The sequence below is a fragment of the Triturus cristatus genome, chromosome 9, assembly GCF_964204655.1.
Source record: "Triturus cristatus chromosome 9, aTriCri1.1, whole genome shotgun sequence".
NCBI lineage: Eukaryota > Metazoa > Chordata > Amphibia > Caudata > Salamandridae > Triturus > Triturus cristatus.
Genome location: NC_140592.1, coordinates 822,716,889 through 822,739,409, shown reverse-complemented (window position 1 = coordinate 822,739,409; position 22,521 = coordinate 822,716,889). Strand labels below are relative to the sequence as shown.

The window sequence follows — 22,521 nt, the reverse complement described above, 5'->3', positions numbered from 1 at the left end:
TAGTCTGAGTTCACGGAAAAGGAAGAGACATCTTGTGGGGGATCCATGATTGGGGCAGCCAAAGTATCCTCTAACCGGCATGAAGAATGAACTGTAGTCTGTTGTGAGGAGGAGACCACCACCCTTTCCAGTGTTGGACCACTCTCTTCACTCTCCCTTGTCACACCAGGATCAGCGTTTAAATATAAGCGGAGTTTTTTTGTGGTGCTTTTTGCAAATTCTACGTTGTTATTTCTTCCACTTTTGTTGCCTTCAGTATTCTTTTTGCTTTTCTTCCCCCTAGGATTTTACCATTATTAGACCTGGCCCTTTTTGAAGGTTTATCCACAAAAATTTTGCGTTTTTGACTCCTATTCTTCTGACCTGTTTTTGTTGGTGTTAGGACACAGGGCACTTTACCACTGCTGATCACATCTAAAGTACATATGCTGTCCGTGTAAATTGTGATATGATTGGTTATCCATGATTGGCACATTTGAATTACTGGTAAGTTCCTAGTATCGCGCATTGAGTGTGCCAAGGCCTGTAAATCAAATGCAAATAGTGGGCCTGCAGCACTGGTTGTGCCACCCATGCGAGTAGCCCTGTAAATGTGTCTCAAACCTGCCACTGCAGTGTCTGCGCGTGAAGTTGTAAACTGCCATGTCAACCTGGCAAGTGCTCCCACTTGCCAGGCCCTGACCTTCCCTTTTCTAACATGTAAGGCACCACCAAGGGAGGCCCACGGTACCCCTGTTGGCAGGGTGCAGTGTATGCGAAAGTTAGGACATGTGCTGGTGTGTTTTACATGTCCTGATAGTGGAATACAACCAATTTCGTTTTTCACTATTGAAAAGCTGTATGTCCCTTAGGTTAACATGGAAGCTGCCTTGTAACATCTTACAAGTGTAACGTTCCATTGGGATAAGATGGAGAAATTGAGTTTAGGCTCCCTGAACTCATAATTTGAAAACACAATTTATGGTAAAGATGTTTTTTAAATTGTGAGCTGGAAAATCTCACTTTTAGAAAATGAAAACTCTGAAGAAATCCTAGCTACTGTTTTGTGGTCCTGCTATTTAATTCAAACAGACACACTACAAGAACCAAAGTTAAAATCTTTTTGGATCTTGTTATGTATTTAACTTATTTTTCTTTTAAGTTTAAGAACTGTTTTTTTTATTTTCATAAGCGCCTGAATATAAAGGAAACACTTATTCATTTCAACATCAATAAGCATAATAAATCCAAACTGTACACAAATAATAAATACTATCACCAACAAACGTGTAACATTTACAACATACAATAATGCACTGTTTTCTTTACACACTACTTTTTGTGTTTGACCATTATGATTTAACAATTATACACAAAGGGTTAAAGTGCTAATCTCATCAATTTTCCAAAACAAGTTTCAGAATTTGCCGACGTGTTTCAAGTCCCAGTGAAACTCATGGGGCTCTCATCAGGCCTTCATGATTTTTAATCTGGCGTGTTGTGCAGATGAGATCTTATAAATAAACACAAATGGATAGGTGTGAGTGCATTGTGGACCTACCCCTCTCTCCATTTCGATTCACCATTTAATTAAAGAATTACCTGCTGAGTGCAGCGTATATTCACCGGTCTTTTGAGTTAACCGTGAACCATATCGTTTTCTATGGTGGGCTGTATGGGCAAGAAGGGATCAGTTATTGTCACACTAGAAAATGACTGAGCAACAGAAGTTATGCACTGTTTAGAACGGTGGAGCAAGGCCGCATACCTGACTTCTAAGGGGCACCGTCTTTCCTTTTGTTTGGGCGAGCTTCAAGTGATATTTGCAGGTCTTTACAGGAGAATTACTTATTTCCTGCAATAATGGTTTAAATTACATGCGCTCGTTATTATGCTCTTTAAACTGTTAGAGTGCTGAAATGTTAAGAATTGGCGACACCGCGTACCCGCTTGTTAATGCCGGTGTCTCCCCTTTTCCAATGTGCTAATCGCAAGTGGCGTTTGTAAAGCTTTCGGGCGATTTATCTCCCTGCAAGCGACACGGTAAAAGTTTAATATGCACTTTTTCGTCCAATGAGGCCACTCTTGTGCAACGGCGGGTTATTATTATCTTACTTTTGGGGCGAGTGTCATTACGTGCAGCCTTCTTTCCTCCCTCATTCTTTGCATTGACGTTTCCGTCTCCACAGCCGTAGAGACTTCCTGTTGGCTCACAGTTATCTGACACAGTCAACCTTGGTGGATTCTGGGTGATGTAGTTCTCACTTGCGTTTCTTTAGTTGATTTCAAGTCTGTGATGATGTCGTCATCTTATTCACACAATTGACTCTGATGGAGTCTAGGGAATATGGTGCTCACGTCATTATCAATGAATTATCTCATGTGATAATTCCGTCATCTCATTCAGGACTGAGCCAATACAATTACATTTTAAGATGAGGTACACTTCTTTTTGAAGGAGAAGCTCTTCCAAATCACCTCCTCTAGCATTTAATGTGATTCCTGTTAAGACAGTCCATCTTAGGTCATTTTACCCATGATTTTTTTCAATGAAATGCGAAACCATCGGCGCATTCTGTACTTTCTTTTTAGTTCTTGAGCGGTGCTGGACAATTTGTTGGCTTATATGTTGATATGTTTTGCCGATATAGATCTTGGAGCAAGGGCAGATTACCGTGTAGATTACATTTTTTGTTTTACAGTTCATAAATTCACTGTGTTTCCATTTGATGTTATTGTGGCAAAATTCTGAACCCTCACATACAGAGCAATTGCTGCACTTATGGTGGCCCTGTACCGGTTTCATTTTCCATTGTATTCTTAAATCGCTCTTTGGGCGATTTGGTGACATGTTGGCCTATGGTGATGTTCTTCTTCATTGCAAATAGTGGTCTGGGGAATGGAAACTCTAGTTCTTGTAGCATATGCCAGTTCTTTAAGATTATTTGCCAAAACTTGTTAGTGGCTGGCCCATAAGTGGACACACATACCAATATCTCGAGTGGTTGCTTCACTTTTTTTTGGAGAAGTACTTCACGTGGTGTGAACCAAGCTCTTTTTGTAGCATGCTTGAGTAATTTTTTAGAATACCCTCTTTCAGACATCTGTTGGCAGAAGATCGACACATGGATTTCAAAGTCTTCTCTATTCGTGTACAGTTTCGACGTACCCTTAATAGCTGACCATAGGGGAGATTGGCCTTCAAATTACGGGGATGTGAACTGCTGTGGTGTAGGATTGTGTTCCTGCCAGTAGCTTTCCGATGCAATGTAGTCATCAATTTTCCATCATGTAATACGATTGCCACATCTAGAAAGGTCAAAATGAGCATTTTATTGCTTAACCAATTCTGAGTGCCTCCACCTGTTTGTGTATTCACCATCTGGTTTTGGAGTGGCAGGAGCTGGGGATGTGTCCTTCCTTTCCTGGATGACTCATAGACCTTTCTGCATTTATAGAGGTGGGAGGCGTTTTCACTATCACCTAACAGGCGGTATCTCCTTTGCACAATGCTTTCTCCACCTCCTGCCGTCAAGCTGGATCAGGGAGGACAGAACAGGTTTGAACTAAGTTCAGGGACTCTGAAACAAACACTATAATGAGAAAATGTAGTATAGCCAAGAAGAAGAGCTCAAGAGCTGTGTGAGGAGCACTGACTTTTTATATGTGAGGTGTGGGTTGGCCTGCAGTTGCTGCTTCTATCTGTGGGCAGAGAAAAAGGGCTGATTCTTTTTGCCCTGCTGTTGTATCCTGTTTGAGAAGGTCTCTAAGGGATTGTGTCTGCTTGCCTCCTGTTGGAAGTCTCAAGAAATTCAAAGATTTCAAAGTTTCCTTGCTGGATCAAAAAGGAGCCTGCCTGGAAGGAGAGCTGGAAGAGTTGTGCGAGGAACGATGCCCATGCTGTGTGTGAGGTGGGTGAGCCTGCAGTTGCTGCTTCTGTCTGGAGCAGGAGAAGGACTAGACTGTTCTTTATCTTAAAAAAAAGGAAGCGCATGGGAAGCGCTATATACTTAATTTATCCTTCCAAAACAGGTGCCTGTTGAGTGCCGACCTTTGCTGCTCCTGACCCTGCAACTTTGGTGCGTGGTGAGTGCTTCCCTGGCCTTCTGCCTGGGAGCGCGTGAATATCCTCTTTCGAGAAACTCCTGCGCTGGGCTCAGCACGCCGTGCCATCTTTCATTGCTGATTTGCAGCAGGGGCTCTGCTTAAGTGGCCCCATGCAGGTGAATTTACTGTGCCGGAGAGAGATCACGCTGCAGGCACCGGAACACTCTGTGGCTGTCCCCAAGCCAGCACAGCGCTGAGGGCTGAAATCTGAAGCTGCCTAGGGAGCAAGGGAGGAAGGAATTCACGAGCTGGAGTCCCCTGCATTGCCTAGCAAAGCCAAAGTCACGGTTCACGGGGCCCAGTCATCACAGAAGGCCAGGATGAAGGGAGTAGAGCCAATGTGCCTCACCATCAAATGGGAGGCTTCGTCCAGCGTTGCAGCCCTGAAGGAGCCTGTGCAGCTCAGGGCTGATTGGTGGGTGACATGCCACATTTGTTGTCCCAGCCTGAGAAGACCGAAATGGAGTAATCAACTCCCTGCCGCATTTGTTTGCCAGCTGCGCCACATGTACACGGACAGCTGCCTCTCGCTGATGGGATGCAGGGGACCAAGTGGGTTTTTCCCACTTGTTTCTTAGAATGTGTGTGCCCACATCCCATTTCTGGGGCACATCCCATTCTAGGGCATCGGAGCATTGATGAATAGGACAGCAGGAACTCTCAACAGAATTCCCGATCCTCCTAGCCCGAAGAGGAAAGTTACTGCCTTTCATATAGAAGACATGCAGGAGCTCCTGTGGCCCCCGCTTTGGGGCTTGAACACATTCCCAGGGCTGGCATGGTATGGCCAGCAGTTGTGATTTATGTACCCCTGATGCTATTAGGTGCTTCATACATTTGTGTTCATTATCCAGCTGCTTCATATTTTGTGCCTTGATTAATGATGTATGTTGTGCTCATACCTTATACAGACAGGATAACGAGTATCATTTCAGGAACTGCATATTATGTACAGCGATGGTGTTTTTATGTGAAACGTATTAGTCTTCACTTTATTGCACTAACTATGATGTTATGACAATTGCCTAGTTGGCAAAGTGATTTATGCGATGGTGATGATGTAGCGCAAATTTCACCTTTTTCATTGTAGGGGTGCATCATAATCAGAAGTAGTCTGCATCCGCATATATTCCTTTGTTGTATTAACACGAGACAGTAGAACATGAACTGTAATAACATGAATTGTGGTGTATTAGGGAAATTTTTATGGAAACATGAAGAGACTAACATTGTATTCACATGTGTCTAGCTGAAAACATTAACATGCAGAATTCGTGTATGCTGCTGACAACTATTCACATATTTGATGTGCTTATGTAACGTGTTAATCTAGAAGTGCTCAGTAAATAGTGTTCATTTATATGTAATTTCATAAAGCCTGGGTTCTATTTCTTATGGTGGCGGATTTCTGTAGGCCTGCCGTGCATTTTCCCTGGAAACTCTTGCATTAGATTTAATAGTTGAATTTCATGTGCATGTTGGATTTGTTCTTTTTTATGTTTCTGCTGCAGGTGGAAGAATCATCCTTGTTAGTAGGAATAATGTCCTTGTTTTAGGAGTTAGACTTAGGAAGAAGAGAATACATTAGGCGTTGATACTGATAGTGGAGAACTGTTGTACTTTCTCATCAGAGCAAGCCTGGGAATCAAGGTCATCTCGCCCAAAGCTTGGGAGCATCGCTGCCTAGAGGAAAGTTACCTACTGGATGGTGTGATTTTGCAAAGCACTTGGGATACTTCCTGTGGTATTGCTGTATCGTAACTAGGGAAAGTGTCCGGGGACTTCTGCCTTGCCTTGAGAGAGAGAGCATCTTAGAATGAGCTCTGTAGCTCTATACTACTTGCCCCAACTGATGTGAAGAGACTTCTTAGGAAGGCTTCACACGCTGACATCTTAACTGATCTTGCCTTGGGAAATGCTATGTAGGAATTTCACGTTAGTGCTAGTGTAGGGATAGACTAATGCTTTATACCCACGAACTTCTGATGAAGGAGAATCTGGATGTCTGCTCGATAATCTTTTGTATCCTGATTCTCGAACTAATCATTTTGTGCATGTTGCACGACTTAATTTCATCCGTAGATTTGGCTTTGTATTAGTTCCTATGTATTTCTACACCCTCACTTCGAGGTGCTTGTATGTCCAGTTGTTCTTGGCTTTGTAATAAAACAACTCACCTTAATTGGGAGTCTGTGATTCTTAAGAGTCATAGCAAATTGGAACTGAAATGATTAATCTGCTAACAATTACTCTCCCCCCACGCTTTCACGCTGATAAAAAGTACCATTGACTTGAGGTTCCAGAGCGGATTTAGAACATGGAACCCGGCTCCTTCAGTGGTCTATGTGTTTACATACAATATATAAGATATTTTTATGAAACCTGGTGTGGAGTCTCTTTTGTGGTGTATTAAAGGCATCACTGATGTGTGTGTGTTGCAGCAAATGCTTTACACATCACCTCTTGTATAAGCCTGAATGCTCTGCCAAGCTACCAAGGGGGTGAGCAGAGGTAACTCCCTTACCCTGACTAGAGTGGTGGATTCTGCCTGGCTTAGGTGTATACCCTAGCCAACCAGAAACCCCTATTTCTAACAACGATGCAAGTACGTTTTTGCTCTGAAAAACTGGAAAAAGATTTATCATTTTGCACTGGCTAGGGAGGGGGGAAATCAGACTTGCTGCTTCCGTAGGCTTTTGCTCCAAAAAAATTTGCAGGGAAAAGATCGGCTGATTCTCTGCTAACAAGTTCTTTCATCTATTTCCAACTATGCAGAGAACCAGCTTGTGTTCCCAAGTCTCTGACTCAACAGTTGGATGGGAAATCGTCACTAAGATTCTCTTGATGAACACCCAATTGAGGCTCCCCAACAGAAGAGCCTTTCCCACCTTCACTACTTGGGGGAGAAGTAGATTTATCTAATATATGGTCTGAATTATTAACTGATTTTTCCAACAGAGCCAATATAGAGGACAGAGGGTCATATCTACAAGCCCCTATCACCACCACAACGTCACTTTTTCTGACGTTGTGATGACGATAGGGGCTTCGCCTTATTTACAAGGCAGCATTAAGCCACTTAATGTGGCTTAACGCTGCCTTGTAAATAAGGCAACCTTTCACACTATACTTAGCGTGAAAGGGGAGGGCAATGGGTGTTGTGGTGGGCATTCCACTGCAGCACCCATTGATTTTGACGCTGCCCCATATTTAAAAGGGTGGCGTAAATGTAGGGCAGCACCAAAATTCAGATCAGGGAAAACCTGGCCTTACCCTGGCACAACGAGGAGAAATGTTTAATTTCTCCTCGTTTTTGCTGTTTCCATGTGTGCTGTGTTGTGAAGCATACACAGAAACAGCAAAACGCCATTGATTTCGAATGTGCAGGAAGGTGTCCCTTCCTGCATATAAACAACCATTAAAAAAATTATGTTTTGCAACTTCTATGTGTGCTGCATTAAGCAGCACACATAGAAGTTACAAAACACCTTCCTGTACATAAACAATCTTCCCCTGCAACGCAGGCACCCTTGCACTATGGTGCAAGAGTGCTTGCGCTGGTGCTAGGCAGCTAAATTTAGCGCCGGCGCAGGGGGAAACGCAGGGCTGCACCATATCCTTGTAAATACGGTGCAGCCCTGCATTTCAGAAGTGGCAGAGTATGAAGTTAAGCCAAGAAGGCTAAGGCCCCACCCTGCCACTGCCTCGTAAATATGCCCCAGAATTCTCTCTAGACACTGCAACGATTTCTAATACTGTACGTAGTTAGATAAAAGATGTAGATGTGCCTTGTTTGTTCAATAATAGGCACAAGGTGCACAAGAGTGTGCTTTTGGATTCACAGACTACAGCACAATAAAGGATGGCACATAAGAATGTCACTGGGTGACAATAATAAGGCCTCAGTATGTGCATTAAATAATATCCACAATGTTTCAATGTTCAAGAGTTGTCCTGTTTTCTTATTTTTCAACATCATGAAAACAAGTCTTTGGTTGATACGCTTTCCGTTAGTGCACTGATCTTAAGGATGGTACTGAACCATGTTTTCCTAATTTAGGTGCAGCGTTGCAGGGATGGTGTTCACTGCGTCGCTGGATTTGCTGAGGAGAAGATATCCACAGCATCGGAGATTCGCAGGAGAGCCGTGCATAGTTGCAGGGACTGAGTTTGCTGCGTCAGTGGGTTTGCAGGGGAGAAGATGACCACAGAGTCGAAGATTCGCAGGAGAGCAGCAATGCAGAAGAAACTCAGCCAGGTCGTGGAGACATTCATGTGAGCAAGATCACTGAAGACCAGTGGCTAAGCCAAGCAATGCTTCATGGTTTGAGTCCGGTATAAATACGTTCCCAAATCCTGATGAGTCAGCCCAATGTTCCCATAGTCATGTGCCTCTGAGTCAGCTCAAATATCCCCAAAGTCATGTGCCTATGTTTCAGCCCAAATATCACCATAGTCATGATAAGGCAGCCTGAAGGCCATGGGTTGTTAATGTTTGTACTTTGGTGTTTCATGAGTCGATGGCCTGGAGACCCAGGGAATAATTACCATGCCAAGAACGTTGTCAAGCCTAGGGGGGCAATGAGTTCCATGAACAGCCAGGGAGGCATTGAAACGTGTGCTCAATCCCACAATCCCCCACACACAAGGTGAAGGAAGAGTGAGAACAAAAGGAGGTCAGGGTCATGACATTTACCATACCCTCTCTGATCCGTCTTAGAGTTCCGAAGTCTCACTATACCATTATTCCTATCAACCCACGCATCCCCTCTAGCCAATTCTTTCTCACCACTACCCCAACCAATTCTTGTAAGCTAAATGCTTTAGAGAACAGCCAAGACATTGTCAATGAAAACAAAGCTCTTTCCTTCTCATTAAAACGTAGCATCAGCAAAATCCCAGGGTCCTACCCAAAAGTGCCCCTTTAATGAGCCGCTTAACCTTGCTAGTCGCCATTCTCTCTCTTGACCATGCCTCCAATATGTTCCTTACCGCTCTCCCCCTCCTTCAACCTATAACCCATAGTTACCCATAAAAACACATTCCTGCCAACATCATTCATCCATTTAGGCTCACAACCTTGTATTGTTTTTTTTTTTTTTTTTTAACTTGACCCCGAATGCCAGGAACTTAATCCACGCCTGTTGGTTTACCTTCTGTGTCGAGTTTGCCAGTTCCACGACTCCATGGTTCCTTTGGCATTTCCGTCCCATGCTAGTCTTCCTCTGGCACAAGCAACAATAATGTGTTGGTCCCATCAGATCCCAGCAGGTGTCCTGCAGTACTGAAAATTTGAAAGAATAGGGCCTTTTGATTGGCCGAGTGAGCTTTTTCACCCAACTCTCATGTCAGTACCATGTTATTGCTGCCAATACCCCATTATCAGTCATGTCATCGATGATGTCCATTTAACATGCCATGATTGATGTGATATGTGAGGTCATAAACAGTGCAATGTGGAGTGACATAATATTGGTAGCTCAGGAAACGCTGACTTGCAATTTTTTGTGAAGTTTCTTTTTTGGTTTTAAAATATTTTATGCCTCATTTCACCACCTAACTATAACTTCACTTTACACTTTGTTTTTCTTGTGAATTATATACATACTTGTAGCTTGATATTCACAGCCTTCTCATGGCATCATACAACTCTGTGGTATTATAATAGGCAAATTCTGTTCATTAAAACTATTCTACCAGAATAATACAGTATATTCCTGTAAACAATGCAGGCCTTGTTGCTTGGCTTCTTTGATTCTTACCGATTGCCTATTATTCTCTGTTTGATTACTATAGTATAAGCAAAGAGTGATGTCCTAGATGGAGAAGGATGCATACCAGGAACTAGAGGTGAATTAGGAAGCAGGAACCTGAGTGTCCACAATATACACACATTTGTGTCATAATTGCATGAAGGCAAATGAAAGGATGTAGAAAAGGTACTGTAGTGATTTGGCTGGTGTTCGCATTTTGCAAGGAACAAAAAGAGCTATCTGAGTCAAAAGGTCCGCAACTGCACACACAGCCCCCAGGTGCAAGGAGATGATTGGGTGAGAGCTGTGCATTATAAGATGAATCGTAACCTCAGAAAATCATAAATTGTGTTTGGCACTGTTTGAGACTTTTTTTTTTACCAATAACCTACTCACTTTAGCACTTCCTTTTTTTTGCCAATCTTAGGTGACCACCCAAACCAGACAACCGTGCTGTACTGTAGTTGTACCCATGTCATTAGATGCTATTCTTGGCAGTAAAATTGGCTTTAACTTTGTAATCCGGTTTGTTATGTCTGCATTTAATACACTTCTAAAACTAGAGTAATCCAACTGTTGGGCAACCAAATAAAAAAAAAATCTATGGTATGGCAGAATATGATGTAATTGATGGTTAACCTTGTCTTTCACGGTGTTCATCTAGAAGTCAAGACATCAACTTTCATGCTGGTAGTTCCTCATCATCATTGTCAGGGAGTTCTTTCATACTGGCATGATCTGCATGTAACTTGCATGTAGGCTCCTCGCTCTTCCTATCTGTTTCTTTTTCAAATGCAATCTGCATGCCAATTATGATGATGCCGAACTTCAGATGAAGCCTTGTTTGGCAGTCCAGTAGTCAAGTCAAAAAAACGTTATTCGGTTGCAAAAGCAGCCATAAAAGTGCATAAGTGCAACAAAAACAAACATTACATATCCAGTTTTCTCCAGGTCATTTTTAATAAACTGGTAAAAATACAAATGTAATAGCACATAAATCATTAATATACAAATATATAATAGAAAAATCAATAAAAACACGTTTAATCAAAGTGCATTGTTTCCCGCACGCAGGAAAGAACATAAAAACAAGTCTCATCATCAGATAGCTGTTGAAGGAAATGATAGGCTTGACTACATTGTCGAAGGTCTCTGAATTTCAGAAAAGAGTATAAAAAAATGAAAAACATTTTAGTGAATCTTTTATAAAAAAACACAAAAAAGAAGCAAAGTAGGTATTTTATTGTGTCTGCCCTAAACGAAACAGTAGCAAGCATTCTCATCGCCCTCTAATATTAAACAGCTAGTGGAAGACTTTTCAGTGCTCAAATGCAAGTAAACTATAATAGAGGTTTTTAATGTTTCCACACTTAGGGGCTTATTATGCGTTTGACAGACTAGCTGGGGCATGGCAGTGGCGGTCTTCCGCCCTGGGACCACCGCAACCGCCAGGTATCAGAAATTCCTGGCAGTGACTCAGCGTTCTTGAGGGTGTAATATGCTTGGTGGGGCCCAGTCAAGCATATTACGAGATCCGTCACTGCCACACTTTTCATAGCGGTTGCATTGCCAAGCTCTTCATGACAGTGCGACCGCCATGAAAAGTGTGGTGGAGAGGAAACAAAGGGGGGCCTACAGGGCAATGTGGATTCAAACTGGGGGCACAACATGTGCCCCCCTGTGTGCATGCTCACCAGTACCTGCACGGCATGGACTGCAGCTTGGCCTGCTGTTAGCTTGGCCTCCATGACATTCAATCACTACTTAATTGGGCTGAGTTGCTCATAATAAGGCCCTTAGCCTCTTTGCTTGTGCCTGGGCTAATAGTAATGCTTGTACATGCTTTCTACCGGGGTTGGCACTCAATACTGTGATAAAACAAAACATGGCTGAGACCGATCACTTCAAATGATTTCTTCACCTAAGCTAACCCTGTAACAGAGAGGCCTGTATCGCAAGCTAGACAGTTACTGCTTATATCTCTCGTAAGAGAAGCTTATTCGGTTTTTCAGATGGATAACCTTAACAGTGGTGGCTATGTTCAAATTCGGTCACTCAGATAACTTAATCCTAGCTCCTTGTCGCAAATAAAATGGGAGGAGGACGGGGGAATAGACAAACGTTTTCTGCAAAAATGGTTTTCCTGTACTGTACACTGTGCAATATCCCAAATTTCCTCCCCTTAGGATGCTACTGGAACACATTGAGAGGTGTATATCTGTAACAGTGGTATAAGTGCCCTGCAAACTGTTGAAAATGGGAGACTGAAGAGTGAGCCTTCTACCCTAGTTAGCTTCACCCTGCACTGAGTTATGTTTGGTGCCCATGAGCCAGCTGCGTTAAAAGTAACCCCCAGGTACGAAAAAGTGCTAGTGCTTAACAGTCGATTGGAGCCGATTGCAAGGCTTGAAAGCAGAATCCTCTTAGACCCACATACCATTAAAAAAGATTAGAAATATTTGTCAATAAATCAAGGGTGGCCATAAATTGCACAAATGAATGGACTAGCAATTGCAAAGCTTTAGAGGGTGCGAGCTATTAGCCCGGCATCGTCCGCATATAACAATACTAGAAGTGGGGCACCTTTTATCATTGGGACATCTGGGGTACAGGAAATTAAATGAGGGCTAAGTTTATTTATATACAAAATAAACAACAAAGGAGCCAGTATGCACTCTTGTTGCACCCCTCGTTTGATAATAATGTCTTTAGATACTTCACAGTTTTGTCCAAATCTTACCCTAGCCTTTGTGTTCTCGTGCAGGGATGCTAAGAGGTGGACAAGTGTTGCATGCAACCCCATTTCAAGTAAGAATTGCCATAACTTAGAACAATTTACACAATCAAAGGCCATGGACAGGTTCACGAAGGTAAGGTATAATGGTGTTTACTTTTCCACTTTCTATTTACCTAGAATTTGTTTTAAATTCAGGCATTGCTCTATAGTGCTTATACAGTTATGAAAGCCATATTGGCAGGGGTTTATAATTTTGTTTTTCTCTGCCCACTCAATAATCCTGTAGTATAAAATCCTTCCCAAGATTTTAGCCTGTATGTCAATCAGTGAGATGGGGCGATAGCAGCTTGGCATGGATCGACCCCCCTTTTTTAAAGAGCAGAAGAATAGTCGATGTAACCCAGGAGCTTGGTACCGATGAATGTTTTAAACTATTAAAAACATTGGTCAGCACTGGGGCACATAGTTTGCTGTTACATTTAATTGAATTAATGGAGGCACTATTCAGGCCTGGTGCCTTACCCCCAGCTCTCTGTTGTATAGCAGCAGTAGCTTCCTGTAGAGTAACCTGTATGGCTGAGTGGGGATCCTCCTTCACAAGTATCTTGAATTCTGACTCCATAGCAGAGTAGATCTGGGAAAAATGTGCCTCCCACACCTCACTATTTATATGGCACCTAATTGAGTTGACCGTTTGATTAGCGTTTCTCATAGTTGACACAGCATTCCAAAAGGACTTGCTACCTTTTGTTATTGCTGCGTAAACCAGTGTATCACACTGGAGGGTAATAACTTCCTTCCACCTCTTTATTGTAACTCTTTTATATCATTTCCAGAGAATAACCACAGCAGAGGGTCTCTTCAGCTCGTATTGAGGGCCCAATGTAGAATATAGCATGTTCAACGCATGCTAATACATCGTGTTCTGTTACAAAGCGGTCGTGACAATGACCGCGCTGTTAGAATGCAATACCTTTACATCGCAAGTCATTAGATTGACTTGCTGTAGGCGGCGCACTGGGTTTAGGAATAGTATAATTTATTATTCCAACTCCAGCATGCGCAACAGTAGGGAAGGTTTGGAATAGTAAATTATACTATTCCTTAGGTTAGAGTGCCCCTACAGCAAAGGTATTGAGTTCTAACAACGCAGTCGTTGTAACAACCGCGTTTTAAAAGTAACGCGATGTAATGGCAGCATTGTAAACGCTGTTTCCCCCAATGCAATGATCGATTAGCTTCTGAGCATTCCTGATCTAACCATCTTCGCGCCGTTTGGGCTGGTTTGGGGTGTTTGGAGAGGGATGTTTTTGCATACTAAAGCAAAATGCCACAAAGGAGCTAAGTATCTCCCCATTTTTTCAATGTCTTCCAGGCAGTCCAAAACTAACTCCATATTCCCTTTTACTATTTTTCCCAAAAATTGGGATGGATTGGGGATTATCCAGAGCAGTCTAAGATTATCCATGGGTGACTTTAGATTGCTAAATCCAACCTCTGCTTTAAATACCTTTCTGGATGATACAACCAGTGATACCTCACTTGGGTTTTGGGCGCCAAAGTTTGAGCAGATAATAATGCCATGCAACAGCAAATTAATTAAATTGCTGGAGACAAAAATATAGTCAATGGTGGATGAACTATTCCTTCATCTAAATGTAGGCAGCCTCAAATCACCAATAACAGCCATTTCCAACAAATTGTGCAATTCAGATGATGAACGGAGGGCCTCCAGCTCCTTGCCTCATTGATCAGGGCCCTTACCAGCAACAACCCCATTCCTAGATCTTAAAAGGGGCAGCCTTGCATTAAAGTACCCTGCTAAGCACATTACCGTCCCTCTCCTGATGCTCTCCCAACAACTAAGTCAATGAATTTAAATAAACCAGGGATCCTACAATTTGGAACATTGTTGAAATCATTAGTATCAATGTTAATAAGGTATAGGATCAACCCCCACTTGAAAAGCAGTGCCTGAAAATCACTACCTGGGGTGTTTAAGGCCACAGCATGACCACCAAGTGGCAAATGTATCCAAATAGTTATGCCTCCCGATGTGCGGCCAGAATCAGATGGAGTGGCCAACATACTAAAACATAGAAACCCATCAAACGCAATAGGGTTGGGGTCCCAAACTTCCTGCAACAACAGGGTATCATAACTTCTTATAAATAGTTGCCACTCTGGGTGATGTACCCTGGAGCGAAGGCCTGCCAGCTTAAAATGTTCATCGAGGGGCCATTAACATGGGGTGTAGAAATAGGTAACTTAAAACTGGGCGTGCACGCATGACCACAGACTCATTTGACTAAGCATTCTTCAAAAATGACCTGGACACCCCCAGTCAATCAATCTCAGTAAGACCTGGTAGGTCTGCATACCTATTGTTACATTCTAAACCCCATTTTGGCTTAGACTGGCAACCAAATAAAGGCAGGCACATGGCGTGCTTGGGGGGGTTGTAATGATACCCCAAATGTAGTGTAACCGTGCCTGTATTAGCGGGGGAACCCTCCATATGTGATCTTAATAGCTTCCTTACACTAGACAGATGTCTAGACTCCACAACAATACAACCTCTCTCTATGTCTTTTAATGATGGCCCTATCCACCCAACCCTGCACAACATTAAAATCTCGTTACACTCTGCAGCGTTAAAGTTTTTATGGATACTAAGCCAATGTATGACCCAGTTGTGCAGCTGTTCACAGGTCTCGGTTTGATTATGCTCCTGCCAATATCAACACATAAGGGCAAGCCGCTGGGGGTAGATTTAGGATCGTAGTGAAGGGATAGGAATCCATGCCTCTTTTGTACTTATTTACCGGGAACCTGCAGCCCTAAGCATCCGCTGGTTTCAATAAAGGGTCATTATTAGTGCCAGTACTTGTGCCCCTGCAGCTTGTTCAGCAGGAATGAAACCGGTGATGAAACTGGTGGTGCTAAGATTGCAATTGATTGGTATGATGGGCTCGGAAGGAATTACATTCTGTGTTACTACTGCTGTCAAGAGGGATTTTCCACCACACTCTTGTCATACTCAGTGCAGTCGGTACAGATATTTTGGCTGCTAAACATGGCATAGGACTAAGGGCCTTAATATGAGCCAGTACACGGACCGCAAGACTAACGGTGGTGGTCTCCTGACTGCCCTATTATGACCAGTGTGGTCGGGCCGCCCTGGGACCACCACAACCGCCAGGGAACTTCTCTGCCGTTCTCTGGCAGTTGCACGGTGGTCCTGAGGCTGCAAGATACTTGACAGGGCCGCTGCGGCCCCACCAAACATATTAAGAGTTTCCTCACCGCCCACCACTATGAAAAGTGTGGTGGTGAGGAAACGGCCTGTTCCTGAGGCCAGATGGTGGTAATTTTCTAATTTTCCACAGTTTTTAATGAGCTAAATGTCAGGCGGTTGTTCAGTATGCTTCATTCACAGCTATACGTCTCATTGAAGGTCTAGATGAGTTTCGGTAGTTGGCTGAGGGGTGGAGAGCTGATGAAATATTGTGGGCATCCCTAGTCAGTGCAGAATGGAGTTAAAGAATACAAGGAGCAGAAGATGATGCTTCATCTATTTGAGAGATAAGACGAGATCCCTTCTAGGAAGGTTTCATAAACACCAAGATCCTCTAGGCTTATAACCCATGACAAGAGTGGCCTGCTGCAGGTTGGTTGCTAGTGATCAGCTTGAGGTAGGCGGTCATGAAGTCATTATGACAGATGCTTGCTGTTGGTGCCTGCATTAGAAAGTGGCACAAATGTCTGCAGTTTCAAATGGCAAGAATTTAAAATATGTTACTGAACAATCAAGTTAGCAAAATCTAGACTTTAATACAATGTGTTGTTTTAGACAGTGAATGTATGTAGTACTCATTCCACTATGTCAGTATGAAGGGCTTGTTCCCTCTATTTAGGGAAGATTTTTTTTAACTATTATTTAAAATACTTTTTTCCTACAGTTGAGTGTGCATATCTAATGTGTATATATTGGAGTCCAGATTCGGATAAAGGGACAGTACGCCAGCATGTGCTTGTATGAACAAAGTGTGTGTGTGTGGGCGGGTGGGTGAGTAAGTGAGTGAGTGAGTGAGTGAGTGAGTGAGTGAGTGAGTGAGTGAGTGAGTGAGTGAGTGAGTGAGTGAGTGAGTGAGTGAGTGAGTGAGTGAGTGAGTGAGGGAGGGAGTGAGTGAGTGAGTGAGTGAGTGAGTGAGTGAGTGAGTGAGTGTGTGTGTGTGCGTGCGTGTGCGTGTGTGTGTGTGTGTGTGTGTGTGTGTGTGTTTTTTTAACCAGTCGTGCATATATGCACAGTATGCAGGCATCCAAAAAACGTATATGTAAACCTCAGATGCACAACAATATGAATGTCTCTCATATATAACTAGTGCTCTCATGTTTGATGCAGAATAATAATATCTTACTATTACATGGTGTTTCATACCCCATTTCTAAAGAGGCTACTTACTGTAAACAACAGGTACTCACGTTACTGTTAGTCACTTTATTGACCTAGAAAGATGTGAGACTGACTTGGCCTTGCTAGATTCAAATGTGTCTCCTGCAGATCAGAACAGATGTCAGGTGTGAGCATTAATTCACTTTGCCATTTTATTTGTTATATGTATTTTATGCAGACACAATCTGATGCATGACCAACACATTTATCAGACAACTGATACATATTAAAGGCCTGCATATAGTCTACAGGCCAAAGGCTGTGTACTCTTTGCATATATCAGAAGCATGCTGAATATACTGGGCATATATTAAAGGCTGTAAACAGTGTTTTTGCCAGAGACTGTACATACTTGCATAACTTTGCAGCATGCATACCATTCATGTTTAGCCTGCACATATTGTGCAGATTGATGGAGGTAAAGCTTGAGAGTCATCCATTGACAGCAGCTCTGGCAGCTGTATGTCCTGAGTGTTCTTGGGCTTTCTTAACTCGTCAATTTCCAAAGATTTAGCAGATGAAATATATGCCATTCTGTAAATCTAAAATGTGAGCTTTGAGTGAGAAAGTCGGAGTTCTATATTTGTTCCGTGTAAGTTCCACTCGGGTGAAGGAGAATTTCAGAGGGAGATGATAAATATATTTTTTTAGATATTTGATTGAGCTCCGACAAAGCTGCAGGAAGCGGTAGAGGGCTTTGCAATTTAAAAAAATTATGTAGCAGGTGCATCTCAAAAATGAGGTCCTGTACATGCGGTGATGGGGTCAGGAGGAGACCAGATTACAGGGACCAGAAAGTTGTGAATGAGAGCATGGTGATTTGGGTGAATGCACATTCCTATTTCAGGAGTGTGTCTTCCTTTTGCACTCAAGAATAAATGTTCAATCTTTTTATTGCATGTCAAAATAAACAAGTTTAACGTTGAATTTTCACAAGTATCTTCTTTTATTTATCTTCGTAAAAAATTATTCCAGTCATATGTTTCCAATTATGGATCCTGTGTGTATGCTTGAATTACACATTTATTCAAGTTGCCCGGCGGTGCGTCCATTGAGGGCGTTGGGGCGTTGCCCCACTAAGCTGGACACAGCCCCAACGCCTCCAATGGACGCACCGCCACGGCAGCTTCTGTTGTTGAATTTGAGTATTTCGCAGCCGAGATTGCAGTCTGTGGGTGTGACGTGTGTGTGGGGGTGGGGCTGCCGCTGACGTGGATAGCGGCATGCAGCAGTCCAGAGGCAGCAGACAGCAGTGGGCAATGGTGCGCATGTCATGTTTTTGGCTGTATTCTGCAATCCTGGCCCGAACATGCGCAGACGTGTGTGTGTGTGGCACTTTGAAATTTTGAGTAGTACAGTGGTGACTGGGACCCGAGGGTGCTTCTCCTAACGCAGGCCCCCGGGTCTCATTATGGGCAGGGACTAACCCTGCTCTTAAGCCAATCCTGGCGCTGCTGGCACAGTGGCGCTGGTAATGCAGCGCCAGGATTGGCTGAGTCTATTCACCGCGTATGGTATGGCCAATCGCACTGCGGCAATGTGAAGCCATGCAGTAGTGATTGGCCATTTCAGTCTCTACGCTGTTCGGCGCACCACGTCACCGCGCCAGTGCCTGCTGCCTGCCACACGAGTCGACACACACGAGACGACACGACCACGAGGTGTGAGGAGTCACGACGAGTGGAGCGAGCACGACGACTAGCAGACGACACAAACAGTGCAGCAGCCAGCAGCGAGTCAGTCAGTTTTAACTCGAGTATGTATGGCTTAAGCTTTTGTATTTTTTTTGTAATAATGTGTGTACAGTACAACACCGCATCACGTGTGTCACCGAGCCCTCCTTCAACTGAGGCCCAGTCCCTGACCCTTATTTATTATACATGTAACAAGAACCCCTCTCTCTCTCCTCACGCGCATCAGCTCCTGCTGTAAAATGGAACCCGGGGGGCGTCGTGTGGCGTAAAAGAAAATAATAACTGTGAAAATTAATAATTCAACATGATCCCCCTGGCGTGCCTTGTGTGATAACTTATTAGGCACACGATGTATGTTTTCTTCTGCCTCTCTGCAGCTCTGAGCTGCACTGTACTTGTGAGAGACACCAGTTTGTTTCTTGTTTTTAACGGACGATGGGTGTCAGTCAGGGCCTCCGAGGTCTTGCTGGGAGCACAGAGAATGTTGAATTCTAATTCTTTAAGAGTTTTTTGGCACCCTCTTGGCTCTTCTCGTCAAGGTCAAAGGGTGTCGCCATTAGTGTACATTACTGGGACTCTAGCTTGCAGCAACAGCAGGCCCCGCCCTGGAAACTGCTGAATTACAGTACAGTCTCGGACTCGGACATTCAGCAACCGGTGTCACTGGGTCTTGAGGTGGCGCAATCTTTCTCTGCCATCCAATGAATGGACGCCACAAGGCAGAGAAATGCGCATTCTTCAGCTAATAATGTCTTTTGTGCTTGTCCAAAAGACCGGTCATATATTTACCCGCCTTTCCATTTCATTCTTGCTTTATTCATCCCCATTGTTGCTTCCTTTCATTCTTATCTTCCATTTCTTTATTTCTCTACCACCCCGTGCCCCTCTGCTTCCCTGGTGTTGTAGAGACGGTAGTCTAAGCTGTTGCCGTCTCAGAGACAAGTTTGGTGTTTTTCTGTCCACAAAGCGCCCAGAGTACGGCTGTCGGCTCTGAACACATTCCGTTTCCTTATAATCAAGACCTGAAGCATTGTCCTTGTTGGTATGAGTTGTAATGCTTTTTTCCTGTAGTGACAGTAGCTTAATATTCCTGCTCTCGCCGCCATGACTGACCCCGGTGTCTCTGTCAGACCGGCCTGGCCCCTTCCCGCTGATCTTTTCCACCTTTTATAAACCTGCTGGGGACGTTCTGGCATTTTAATTGATAATTCTCTGCTGGATGATAAAAATAACTGTCTTGCGATATTTCGGTGCTCCGACCTGCCTGCTTGATACTCGCACAGTCGCACTTAGCAAGCAACATCCTACATAATTCATGCTGATCAGTTGACAGAGGTGTACTGTTATGACGCGCAACGTTTTCCAAGAAAGCCTGTTCCCGATTTGCTGCGACTGAGGGCGGCATCCTCCCCGTTTCTACCGATTGATTTCAGAAAGTATGAATTCCAATAATAATCCGTCTCTCGAGAAGCATCCCACAAGTACATCTGTATCATCAGGATGCAGCAATATTTACACGATTTATTTCATCTGTGCAAATCGATGACGAGGAGAGGCCTGAAAGAGGCCCAGTGTGAGGAACTCAGAAATGCATTATATCTCAAAGTCTGTTATGAAGCTCTGTGGTTATACTGAATAAGCAGCTACCTATGTTATATGACATGATCTCTTTATTACTGTAATAACTGCACGTTCTTCATTGCTTTATTAACCTTTCTGCTTTCTCAAATTTGCTTGAAAATGCACCATTTTTCCACTCTTTTCAAAATTTTCTTGGGGGGTGAAACCCCCCGAAACCCCCCTTAGGTTGTTCGGGCTCACTCACTACGCTCGCTCGCTATGCTGAAGTATGACAAACATTTTACGCCTCACCACTTTCAAATGTCACCGTCCGCCACTGCCAGTTGCCCAATGCATTTCGGGCTGTGGAGCCCTTCATCAGGGGACAAACTGTAAAGAAGGAGACAAGGAATCAGCCTCGTACTTAATGTAAAGTGTATGAAATATACACAGATGGTGACTGTAACATGACTGCTGTGCTAAAACAACTGTGATGACTGTGCTCGAATGTGGTCAAATGTGGCGTTCGCAATGTGAGGAATAAACATAAAAAAATTGACGAGTGACTCCAATAGTGAGTGTGAAGTTTTACCGCGTTAACACCGTATACGAAAAGAGACCAGTAAGGTGATGTGAACATTTTAGAATGGTTCACTGATAGAACCATCTGCTTAGTAATTGGAATCGTGAGTTTAAGTCACCGACAAGATGTTTTGTTGAAAAAATACCTATTGTATATTTGCATATAATAACAATTTAAGGCACTGGAACAAAAAGAAATTCGCCCAGAAGCAAACGTTGAGTTGGTCAAGCAGAGAACCAAGAAGACTAAGCCACACCAATGCACCCTTGTCCTTAAGATGCATTACATTCATATTTGACGACTTTGCTTACAATCCAACAATTTGCATGAATTTACCCAAATATCTGCGGAGGAGAAAAATATCTCAATCTATAAATACAATAGAAAATAATTGATGTTTGTTCAAACTTAGACACAATTTATGCTCATTTTTAAACAACGTCCTCAGGAGAATAATGTCACAGTTAAATATACAGTAGAAAATGCAGTGCTTAGCAGTATATCTTTAAACAAAATGTGTCTACTACTTTTATGTTGTTCTTCACGGGGGACAGGCCCCTCAAAACCAATGCGCGTGGCTACGGCTCTCTGCTTAAATTTGATGTAATATGTTGAAGGAACATTTTAATGACATTCAGTCATTAAATTCATTCAAATAGCATCCCAATCGGAAATATGTACAGAAATATCATTATTAACTAACTACACATTGATCGTAATTATATGGTTACAACTGACCCAGCATCAAACAGTCGCAGAAAAAGAAACTATTATAAATGGGTGCCGATAAAGTGAAAAGGACGAGTTCGAATTTGTGTTGGATTTACTTTAAATCGGTCGTATATTTACCTTCAATGCAGTATCAGTGCCAAAAATAATGTTTGAAAACAAACAAATGAAAAGCCATACAACGACGATTAATGAGATAACTCGATTATACTTGTAGGTTTCAGTTTGAATATTGCACGCCAATCTAGTATTTATGTGTGTAGCTCATGATCTTCTTATTAATGTCCAGTAGATGGCGCAACAGTACTACAATTCCGTAGGTCGCAATGCATTTCACGCTTTACTTTACTTTACCTCTATATTACCAGATTGTACAATGTAGTTTTCGTATTAATGTGCCGTAGTATGACTACCATCGATTTATCACTTTTGACTCACTGGAGTGATGTGATAGACATTCCCCTAACTCACTACAAACAAATATAAACAAATGGCTCCTTCCAGTGTATGTGTTTCTCGATAAAAACGTGGGAAAAGGTCCTGTCAATTGCGCTTTTTGCGATCTTACCTTTTCATGCACACCTTTCTTGTTTCTTGAGGCTTTTTGCTGTTCGTGGACGGTTCTCTAGTGGGGTACCATCTAATAGGTCGGCTTCTTGAATTCCCTTCCCACCAGGATTCTAACAAAGGACCTATTGTGTGTGTTATTTTTTTTAATTATTTATAGGAAGACGGGGTTTCAAGCAGCGCACTAGTATGACACCAGTGCTTTAAATGGGGAAAACAAAAGTGCATGTACTCATCAGATCGAGCTGGGGGCGTAGCAAGGAGGCGGGGCTAGAGGCAGGACTAAGGGTGGGTCTAATGAAAAACATACGAAGGGCTCAAATAATTATTTTGGGTTGCGAATGATGACAAATTGC

The 22,521-nt window shown here is 43.0% G+C and overlaps 1 protein-coding gene across 6 annotated transcripts in view; it reads right to left on the bottom strand.

Annotated features, from left to right (window-relative positions):
- LOC146798903 (uncharacterized) overlaps positions 1-2,217 on the bottom strand; it is a 161,383-nt gene extending 159,166 nt beyond the window's left edge. The window contains exons 1-2 of one of the 6 annotated variants that reach the window (XM_085626254.1): positions 2,095-2,110; positions 1,582-1,650 (exon numbers count right to left, since the gene is read on the bottom strand). The gene's annotated coding sequence lies outside the window, so the exon portion shown is untranslated. Of the gene's footprint in view, positions 1-1,581; positions 1,651-1,747; positions 2,039-2,094 lie in introns of those variants that run through there. The other 5 variants (XM_085626252.1, XM_085626253.1, XM_085626249.1 and 2 more) reach the window with 5 other exon arrangements.
- Positions 2,218-22,521: the final 20,304 nt, after the last annotated feature.